We start from the raw sequence: 11,446 nt of genomic DNA, 5'->3' as shown, positions 1-11,446 counted from the left end.
AGAATCATAGAATCATTGTTCAGCCGGCTGTCGACCAGCACCCCCAGGTCCAACGTGTCAACCAACACCCCCAGGTCCAAAACAACATCAAAGCAACACCCAATTATTTTCAAAGAGATAAAGAAAAGCGTATTACTATGCATAGGGGTGTATTACTTTTCAGCTTAATAACAGCTGTGTACTGAAGAGATTGCTAAGAGCAAACACAGACATATTCAAGATGAATGATCTACTTGGAACATTTCAAAGAAATTTAAGTTTTAAAACAGCTTTGTCAATCTGCAACTTGTGACTTCAAAGTAGCATGACAGCTTGCTATACTGCAAGAAATTTGTGATTACTTCGTTTCTACCCATACCTAATAGCTGACACAATTTAATCAGGTTTTGTGTGGGTACTTTTATCTATTTTGTTTGTTTGTTTGTTTTTAGTAATATGTAAGTTTAGTAATAGGTAAGTTAAAGAAAAATAAGAAATACGCACTGATAAAAAGAATATTTTAGCCTTTAAAATCAGATTGCAGCACTCCTGTCAGTCTTCAGTTGTAAACCTGGGTTACATTCACATACTTAAAAGTTACTAAACAAAGATCTTGAAGCTCTTTTATGACAAAAACTGTCAGAAAAGGGCCAAAATTATACCTTTACACAATATCTCCTCTGTTGACATTTTAGAATGTATTTAGATTAAAAAAAAGATTTTGCCCTTCATCTTGCAAAACAAAATTACTTTGAAATTTTCTCATTAATAACAAAGTTTTAAAGCCATTGCCTTGATGAAAACACTTTATGGATATTGAACAGTGAATTAAAGAAAAGGTTCCCTAATATTTTAAAGAAAAGCTGAAGAAATCCAACTTTTAAACTTGCTGACTGTTCTTTTTGGTGTTTCTATGAGATGAAGAAAACAACTTAACTAAATATTTTTCCTTGGTAAATATGTAAGGGATGAGAATGAAAATAAGTTCAGAACCTTTTTCTTGACACATTTCACCCTGGGAATAGGACAAAACTAGCTGATTAATGGAAAAGCTGTAATTACTTGGGCATGAAGGAAAGTACACTTCTCAGAAAAATTGTCATAGCAAAAAGTTAATACATGCAATTTCCTAAGGAAAGCCTACTATTTTTCTAGGCTTCAGACTAGGAAACAGAGTATTTTCATAGGAAACAATTTAAAGTAGGGCTCGGGTAACCTGATTGAGCTCAGAAATACATTGTCTGCACTCGAGTGAGTGGCACACATTTAAAGCATGACTGCTTTGATAATTGTTCTTAGAAATAGTATGGTAGAGTTTCATATCAATTTTTTAGTAATGTTCTCTTAAACAAGGAGGCCACCAATCACATCTTACATACTGCCATCCACACACTTGTTTGTCCTCGCTTCTATCAGACACTACTAATGATTTGAATTCTTTATTCCCATCTGTGTACACACAGTGAAAATTCTGGAGCTGTTACAGAAGAAATTCAAATGCTAAAATTAGGTATGTAGACATTCACATATACCCCAAGGTGATGCTATGTATTGTCTGCTAGAATAGGCACATTTACCTTCTGCAAATGGATATTTTTAGCTTAACCAAAGCCCACAGAACAGTGAGGAACATTTTTAACACATCTGCATGAGTCCGTTTGGAAACTCTGTTAATGCTATGGGGGATGGGGAAGCGGGGAAGGGACAAACTAATGGCTGAAGTGATTCTCTTGTCAAAAGTAGGGATTGCAGAAACCTACACAGATGATTTTACACTCAGATATTAAGGGATGTTCCAAGGCAAATCAATGCTTCTTTCAAAGAAAGCAAGACTAGATGACAGGTGCTTCTCAGAAGAGAACTTGGTCCTACAGAGCTGCATGAAACATCTTGACATTTAGTTCGCTCTGAAGCCAAATAGCTGGCTGTAAGTTCTGCTTGACATCTTCTTCTGTGTAAACATATGAACAATTTTATTAAACTCTTAAAGCAAGGAAGATGTCTATGGAAGGAGGCAGCTAGGACAGTGGAATGAGAAACAGTGTCTTCTGCACTGAGAGTGGTTTACAGTGCTAGCCAAGAATTTGTGTCTTCTTCTGTGGCTGGCTGAGAAAGCCTCCCTGATGTCAAGTGGAAAGAACTCTGTAACAGCTAAGAGCTTGTTAGGTAGTTTGGATGTGCAGAAGTGAACGATGCTTGGGAGTTTTCAATGTCTGAAGGAAAGTAAAAGCGCATGTTTCCTCCCACATACTGTCCAGGTGCTGTTTCTGAGATGCACACCAGTGTCCTTTTCTGCTGTTGCTGTGAATATCAAAGAAAGGGTCCTGTGTTAGCATGTAAGTGCTGAAGGGCTGAGCAGGCAGTCCTAGTCCACTGTCCAATGACAGCATGCCAGTGTGCCTCAGTGTTAGGGGATGGCTTCAGCACACCAGCAAACAAACAACTGCAAAATTTTTGAGGCCTAGAAAATTAATGTCTTATATCTAAAGAAAGTACAGTAAATTTTTATCCTGATCTTTTTCAAATGAATTTTGACTAAGGTTTCTGAAATTATGGAAACTCTCAACATTGATAAGTCAAATATAGCCTAAATATATAAGCAATATACGCTTTTAGCAAAATATTTTAAAAAATACAATCCTTCAATCTCTTCTACTTACTCAGCTATTTTCATTTGTCTGTTGCTTACAAAAAGTGAGCATAAGAAAAAACAGTGTGCTACCAAGTGACTTTCTGTGTTAATGAAGATGGGAATATGGTTTTGTGATTGCGATTTTGAATTAGAGTTGCTTGCTTGGCCTTATGACTGGGAAGAAATTAGACTGTACTCCAATGCTTTCATCAGTGGAATTATGAATTGCCTTAAAATGAGAATTTAAAATCTGATTTTAAAATGTGATTCTTTTGAGGAGAGATCTGGTATTTGTAAATTTAAAATATTAAACAAAAGTAAATATCAGTGGTTGATTACAAGAGCTAAACAAACCCCATTGCTATTCTTTAAAATCTCAAGATGAAAATTTGGATGTGGCACTGGAGAACACTTGTAAATTGTTCTGTCAGGCATTGAAATGTGGTTTTCTTTAAGACAGAATTGTCTTTAGAGATTGAGCTGGTTTATTCCTCAGAAAAAAACTTCCTGGTTCTTAATTACTTATCTCATAAATAATTTAGATGATTCATGTTTGCAAAGCACTTTGGAAGGTCAATTTCAATATTTATTTACAAGATTCTCCCAAGACAAGGAAGGGCTATAAATCAAAAATTTTTAACTCTTCTCTTTTGAAGACACATTAGTCTGTAATCTGAGCCAGATTCTCACGGTGTATGCTTCTGTAATTCAATTGGTTAGTCAATGTTAAGGAATCAGCAGGTTGACCATTATGTGAAATTGATTCAGTAAAGTAATTATTAATAAGTATTTCCTATAGTCCCGTCCTCTTGAGCACTGCATAAATAAAAATAAGAGATTATTTCCATGCCACAACTTCTAGAATTTCCAGAAACTGAAAGCCAGACATGAATGCTCTCCTCTGTTTTTCTATTTTTTGGCTAATCTTTCTTTTCCTGAAGCTCCCCTATTAGGCCTCTTTCTTATTCCCCTTCACACAGGAGAATTCCACAGTGTTAAAAGCTAGCAGAAACCCTGTTGTTTACATGTGCTTCTGTTTTGGAAAAGAATACTTGCTTATGTCTGAAGAGGAACCTGTCATTATAATCCAAATCTATCTTCTGAACTATCTTCTGAACCTAAGAACCGTCCTACTGCATTACATCACAGGCCAGCATGGCCTGCATCCCAATTTCAAGTGTGCCAAAAGCAGATACTTATGAGAGGGTAAAAGAACAAAGGAAGCACATAAATATACTCCATGCAATATACTTACTGTCTCCAACAACCTGCAGCTTAGCCTCAAGTATTTAACAGTCACCATGAATTTCTAGGTAAAAGAGTCTCTGGATTTCTTTTCCATTAATTTGTCCAAAGTCTTTTCAAGCCCATGTAAGTAAACTTAATATCCACGACAGTGGTGGCAAGAAATTAAACTGCTTAATTACAGGTTAACTTATTTTATTTGGTTTGTACCTGTTACTTGGTAGGTTCCTTTGATTTTACCTAATACTTTTACTGGAGTGAAGTAAAGTGTGAGTGAAGAGCTAATACCTTTTCTTCTTCAATAAGTCACCTTTATCACCCTTTAATGACTTCCAGGCTAAAAAATCCAAGTTTATTTAGAAATTTCTTCATATAGTAAACCATTTCATACATTTAATCACCCTTGCTGCCCTTTTGAGAACCTTTATGAATTTGATTTAAAGTTTTTAGATGCAGCAATGAGACTGCACATCCTATTCTAAGTGTGGGCAGACTTTGAGTCGATACAGTAGCGTAATAGTTTTCTCAGTTTCATTCTCTCTTCCTTTCTAGGAGTTCCTAAGGTTGAATTTGCCTTTTCCCTATGATTTTAAAGAAGGGGAGACAGTGATTTCTCATTCAGCTGAGATGATGAATGGAGAATTAAAACAACCACAAGAATCCCTGTTGTCTAATAAGTAATCTTACCCAGCATGGGAGGCCATAAATTATTCAATGGAAGCATCAAGTGTGGAAATGTCTTAAGTTCTTTTTGGTTAACCAAGAGTATTAAAGCTAATTTCTTGCACTCAGACAATTTATACTGCTGACTTAGGGCACAGGTAGATATCTTGAGGAATTACATCCTATTGCTTCACAAAAAATTTCCAGTTTTGGACATGGTAGTTGAAGTAAGGAACAGAAGTACCTCTGGAACTCTGCTGACATGTAATTTTCAGAAGACGTGGGTAACCCACTGAATCTAGTTAAACTTTTCTTAATTCTCTGCTACAGCTATGTTTTAGGAGGCACTCAATATCACCTGTCCTGTTTCCCCTGCTCCATCCATTAAAGAGGTACAGAGAGCTCTGTCTCTGTATCCCAGATTCAGTGAACCATCTAAAGAAAAATTAAATGGTGATTAAAGAAAGCAATAGAAGCATCAGCTCTGTGGGTGTATCTCACATTTAACCCCAGTTTGTAACTCTTAGCCTGAAATCCATTCTGGGCTTCTGTGTAGAGCCAACCCCCTTGAACACTTAAGCATACAATTATTCACAGTTGCACATAAAACTGGCTGGCAGGAGCTGATGTGAAATATAAGAGAAAGCTTTTACCATTTTATGATAATTGTGATTACAGAACAATCAAAATAAGCTAAATTTATTTATTTGACTGATGAATAAAAATTAAAAATTAATCAGTAAGTTGTCTCAGCTGTAACATATTAGCTGTTTTGAAATGATTGAACTAGTTGCTAAACATGGGATCTGCTATTTTCCTTTTTTAATCAGTACATTACAATGCAATCTGGTTTTGATCTCATTAATTCAGAGAACATTCTTGTACTTAAAATCATGTTCTTATGAGCATGTTACATCCAACACCTTTTACCACAGCTCTTCTAGTCCTTGTTATTGCAGTAGTTCATAAGAGCTGACATTTAAATACCCACTCAAAAAAGTTAACAAAAGCCCAACAGTATGTCAAATGATACCCAACATATATTTAAGTAATTTTTATATAAATTCCATCAGCATTTTCTGTTCTAAACATAAAAATCCCAATATCAATTCACTGTTTCACTGCTTGACTTGTTCAACTCCAAACACCAGCTCAGTGACCTGTGTGAACAGTTTAAACAAATGTACAAGCGTTCATGTTTGAGCTAACATAGATTGTGTTTACCATGCTTCTAAACTGCAAAACTCCAGTGTGAGAAAACTCCTCGAGAAACTGGAGGAAATGTGGCCAGTTAACAATTTCTTTGGAAATTATTAATGTAAATATTAGATACAGTTTAGCTCACTGCTTATTTCATGATAGATAGCCTTACTCTTTCAATGTTATCATGAGTTTTGCAGCTTGGTTGAAGTCTCAATCCTCTTTCTGTGACAAGTAAGGGCTGTCTTATTTTGCTCACCTATTTTTAAATCCACTTTCTTGGAGGACAGTCATGGCAATAACATTTTTTTTTTTCCATAAGAAGTCTGACATGAAAAAACAGTACTTCTTCATTAAATGACGTTAGATGGTAATTGTCCTCTACAGCCTGCTTATCAAGACTATGGTGAGAAACATAAGCTATTGACTCACACCTGGCAACTGAGAAAATCAAAACTTGTTATTATGTAACTTCATGACAAATGTCTTTTTTTCCTCCAGGAATTCCTTTACCAATAGACGCAGTTTACTTCTTTTGAGGTCAGTATCTATTTTATTTTTAGCAAAGGTCTTGCTTGGCAAGTGCATCTGTCTATGCACCTTGTGGACAAGCATTTAGAAATATTGAATTTCTGATCCTATTACTATGTCACATTAAGCTTGATGTCAAATTTTGCTGAGAATACAAGAATTGCCCAAACTGAGATGTAATACAGGATCTTGCACAGGAAAAACATTTAATTCCTTCAGCCTTTCAAGCCATAAACAAAGCAAATAAAAAATGGTGGAATAGGGCCTTACACTCGCAGTTGCTATGAGCTCATTCTCTCAACAATTATCAAGCCTCTTGCACATTCAAATTACAAAATGATTGTACTTTAATTTTTCACTAGAAGCTGTAGTTTCCATCCAGCACTATGAAAGATGAAAGAGGAAAATTTTGTTCTCAGGCATCTCACTGCTGAACATCCTGATCCATCATAGGTGGTAAGGATTGCGTCAACTCTTTGTTGTCTCCCTTTGGGGCTTCTTCTGTCTTACTTATGGATTAGCTTTCCACCGTGTATGAGTAACTAAGTCAGAAGACTTAACAGCCTCATTGCTTGTACAGGACAATGTGTTAGTTCAGGAATTCAGGAGATAGTTGTATAGCTAATGTAGAGGCTTGTTGCACCCATAAATTCAAAGTATACTAAGCATCATATAACTAATATTTGCTTTCTTTGAAGACATAAATAAGCACATTAAAGTAGGTTAAGCAGTGACATTGTGTAATATTTTGTAACAAAGTTAAGCAGAAATATATAAATAATAAATAATCACAAAGGGATAAATGGAGGCTTGTGGTATAATTTCACAAACAGGGTACAGCAAAACATGTATGAGTAGTAAAATTTGCAAGGTAAGAACAAAGGATGTAGAACAGCTGGGAAATACACCTTGTGAAACAGGAATAATCCTGTAGAAGTAGTAGGAAAGGTGTCTGATAGACACACAAGCCTTTGTCTTAAAATTAAGGTAGTCTGTATGGGGAGCAGATGAGATAACCCCCTTATTTTTGTGGAAGGGAAGAGGACTATAAAAAATCAACAGTGAATGAGAAAAGATGGGGAAGAAATAAGACGTTTGCTTTGTTTCAGGCTTCCTTCACTGAAGAGCTCTCAAGCCTGATCACTAAGACCATCGAGGACCACAGCTGTCAGTGCCAAACTACAGAGCACCAGCTCTAAGGTACTGTACATTCACAGCTGATGTGGGGTATAACTGGTAAGGGCCAATTGTTTGAAAATGTAATGATAATGACTGATAATGAATAAGAACTAACCATTGGCTGGTACTATTACTGGTCAAAACCAATCTAAATGTGTTTTGAAGTTTGAAACAGACCTTGATGATTGATTTATTGTTTAACACTCCCATCACACAGAACTCTAATTCCACAACTGATAATTATGTATGTAAAAATATATATATATCTATAATATACATATATGTTGTGGTGCTTTGACCCCAGACAGCAACTAAACATTCGCCAGCTGCTCACTTGCTTTCCCTCACAGCAGGATGAGGAAGAGAATTGGAAGGACAAAAGCAAGAAAAACTTGTGGGTGAAGATAAAGACAGTTTATTAAGTGAAGGGAAAAAAAAAAAGAAAAAAAAACCCAAAAGATGCAAATGTAATCACTCACCACCTCTCACCAGCAGAGTCATGCCTAGACAGTCTGTGAGCAATGACTACTTTGGAAAGACTTCACTCGAGTTTTATTGCTGAGAGGACGTAATCTGGTATGGAATATCCCTTTGGTCAGTTGGGGTCAGCTGTCCCAGCTGTGGCCCCTCCTAACATCTCACCCACCCCCAGTCTACTCTCTGGGAGGCAGTGTGAGAAACAGAAAAGTCCTCGATGCTGTGCAAGCACTGTTCAACAGTAGCCAAAACACTGGTGTGTTATCAATGCTGGTTTAGTCACAAATCTAAAACATGGCACCACAGAGGCTGCTATGAAGAAAATTAACTCCACCCCAGCTAGACCCATATACATATAAATTCAGTTGCAACAATTGTAAACTGCTTATCTGTTCAACCCGCTTTATCTCTGCATTACTATGGACAGAAATGTTGTTTGAGAAATGTTATCAGAAGTCCTTGCTTACTCCATCATTCCTACTGTAAGAGCTGTTCTATAGTCTTGATCATTTTTTTGAATCCCTGTATTCTCTCCAATCCTCTAGATCTGTTTTGACTCAGAAAAAAAAAAACCAAACCCTATCCACTGTGTTTAAGATGTGTTCAAAATTTGGATTTGTACAGTAGTGTTAACAATGTTCTCTAGGTTTATTCTATATTCATTTCCCAATAACTTCAAACATACACTTTGCTTTTTTAATTGCTGCTGATTATTATCCTTGTATGATAACAGGCCTTTCTATTATAGCCCAAGATCTCACTCTTGAGTGGTAGTGATCAACTCAGAGAAAATAATTTTATACATGAACTAGGAATATCTTCCCCTCCATGTGCACCATTTGATATTTAGCTACACGAAAAATCACTTGCCATTTTACTGTCCAGTCACACGGTCTCTTAAGGTCCTTTTGTAATTCTTAGTCATTAACTCTTGTCTTCATCACCTTAATTAGCATAGTCTTGTTAACAAAATCACCTCAGTAGTCTCTTTCTAATAATGTCTTAATATGTTGAAAATCACAGCTCCCAGCCAGAGTTCCTGTGCAATGCTTAGGATGACCTCCTTTTACTTTAAGGACATTTGTCCCTGTTCTCTGTTTTAAGCTTTTTAGTTATGCCAAGATTTTCCCTCTTAAAGAATGATTGCATATATTCTTTAAGTGCCTTGGTAGAGGAATCTGACAAACAAATATGGTTTGGGGAAATTCAGGTAAATAGATGCATATATTCATCATTTTCCATGTGTTTATTGAGTTCTTCTGAGAGTTCTAATACCCTTGCAAGACAGGACTTCTCTTTATCCAAGCAATGTTGACATTTCCCCGGGAAGTTATGCTTACTTATGCCTACCAGTTCTATTCTTTACCATATTTTCTATTATTTTGCTGATTGCTGGGCTTTTTGGTGTCTTGCTCCCTGGATATTCCTTTTTAAAAAAAAAAAAAAAAAAAAAAAAAAAGCATCATTTAGCAACCTTCTTGGCCTTTCATTGGTTTAAAAACTGTTCAGCCAGCCATCTTTGGCTAGCTTTTTGTATGACAGTCAAAAAGCACTTATTTCATTGAAGTGCCAAAATGCTTCCCAGTTGCTATTAGTATCATTAGTCCCAGAGCAGTTACACAGACTAATCAAGTTATCCAAGACTGAAGTGAGCCAATAGATCAAGAGTATACTTACAGAGGTTATAAGAGAGGAAAAAAAAGCAGTATATTTCAAATATCTTTCTGACAGAAGTCAATAACAAAATAACATATCAAAGCAAAATGAAACTAAGAGTGACTAAATGAAATCAAAATAGGCATTTTAGAGGCAATATGAAACTACCCAACCAGGAATTTTCAGGGGGTTTGCAAGCACAGAGGTTATCTTGTCTCACATAATACCCAACTAGTAACTGGTCTTATCAAAAGATTAAACTATTTCCACTGTCTCATCAGTTCAAAGAGCAGCTCAATTTGAAGAGGAGAACGTTTACAGGGTTGGGGAAAAAGCATACACTTGCTTATATGTCCCATGCACTGAGCAGGTCAACTGTTTCTTCACCAATTTTGTGAAAACAGGATTCTCTACTGTGAGGAATTGGCTTATAGCACAGGTGATAGTCTAGTTCTGTAAAGACTCTAGCAAGAAACAAGATTTGAGACATTGGTATGCAGCCTTGCTACCACAGCTGGCCTCTCAGCACAGACATTAATAGTGATATCATGGAGGGTATCCTACTGTTGTATAAAATCATCATTGTAAACACTTACTGAATAAGAAAGGTTTGGGAGCAACCTCATAAACCTTTGATTTCAATGTTCTTCTGTTAAATGTAGTCATACAATATAATCTTACTCAAATGGCTACTCTTAAGCCAATGGAGATAAGGACAGACCTATTTATTTTGCCAAGTCTCTTTTAGGTAGGTAAAGTATCCAGCTGGTTCGGGGACAGACCATATTCACAGGTATATTTGTTGCAAATCAGAACAAAAGGGTTACCAAAGGAGATCTGCAGGTCCCTGTAGCAGCACAAGGCAGCTGAGAGAATAACTGAATTGATATAGCAGATGCAGCTAATATCTTGGTTTCAAGCGTTTGACGTTTTTGTTAATTTTGTATGGTTAAGTTTAGCTGGGAAACAAAAAAAAAGCAAAAGCAGCACACTACATTTCCAAGAGGTTCTGACCTGAGTGAACGCTGGAACAGTTTTCTTCTTTACAGTGAGGTTTATATGAATGAAATGCTGAGCAGTTATTACTGAAACAATCGCGTATAGTATCAGATTGCTTAATTACAAGGAAATGAGAAATATCATCACTCATCTGCCCACACATTTCTGCCTAGGTAGTCATTTAGTTTGATCATTGGCCTGTAATCATTTGCCTTTCCCAGTACACTATGGGATCCAACAATCTTTTCTCTACAGTCTGCACAGACCTTGGAATAGCACACACAAATCTTTTAATAACATGCTTAGAAAAAAAAAATCCAAAATGTGTTCCTGTTCCTTCATGTTAACTTCTTTCACAATGCACTTTCCAGCAATTGTTATTTTTTACCTTGTCACTTAGATGAACTGGCTGCTCATCACTTGGATGGGTGTACACTTCACTGGTTAAAAAAATGGCTGGATGGCCAGGCCCAAAGTGTTGCGGTGAATGGAGTTAAATCCAGTTGGTGGCCGGTCACGAGTGGTGTTCCCCAGGGCTCAGTATTGGGGCCAGTTCTGTTCAATATCTTTATCAATGATCTGGATGAGGGGGTCGAGTGCACCCTCAGTAAGTTTGCAGAGGACACCAAGTTGGGTGGGAATGTTGATTTGCATGAGGGTAGAAGGACTCTACAGAGGGATCTGGACAGGCTGGATCGATGGTCTGAGGCCAACTGTATGAGATTCAACAAGGCTAAGTACCAGGTCCTGCACTTTGGACACAACAACCCCATGCAGCACTACAGGCTTGGGGAAGAGTGGCTAGAAAACTGCCCAGCGGAAAAGGACCTGGGGGTGTTGGTCGACAGCCGGCTGAACATGAGCCGGCAGTGTGCCCAGGCGGCT

The sequence above is a fragment of the Pygoscelis adeliae genome, unplaced genomic scaffold (genome assembly GCF_000699105.1).
Source record: "Pygoscelis adeliae isolate BGI_AS28 unplaced genomic scaffold, ASM69910v1 Scaffold86, whole genome shotgun sequence".
Classification (NCBI taxonomy): domain Eukaryota; kingdom Metazoa; phylum Chordata; class Aves; order Sphenisciformes; family Spheniscidae; genus Pygoscelis; species Pygoscelis adeliae.
This window is presented reverse-complemented; position numbering follows the sequence as displayed.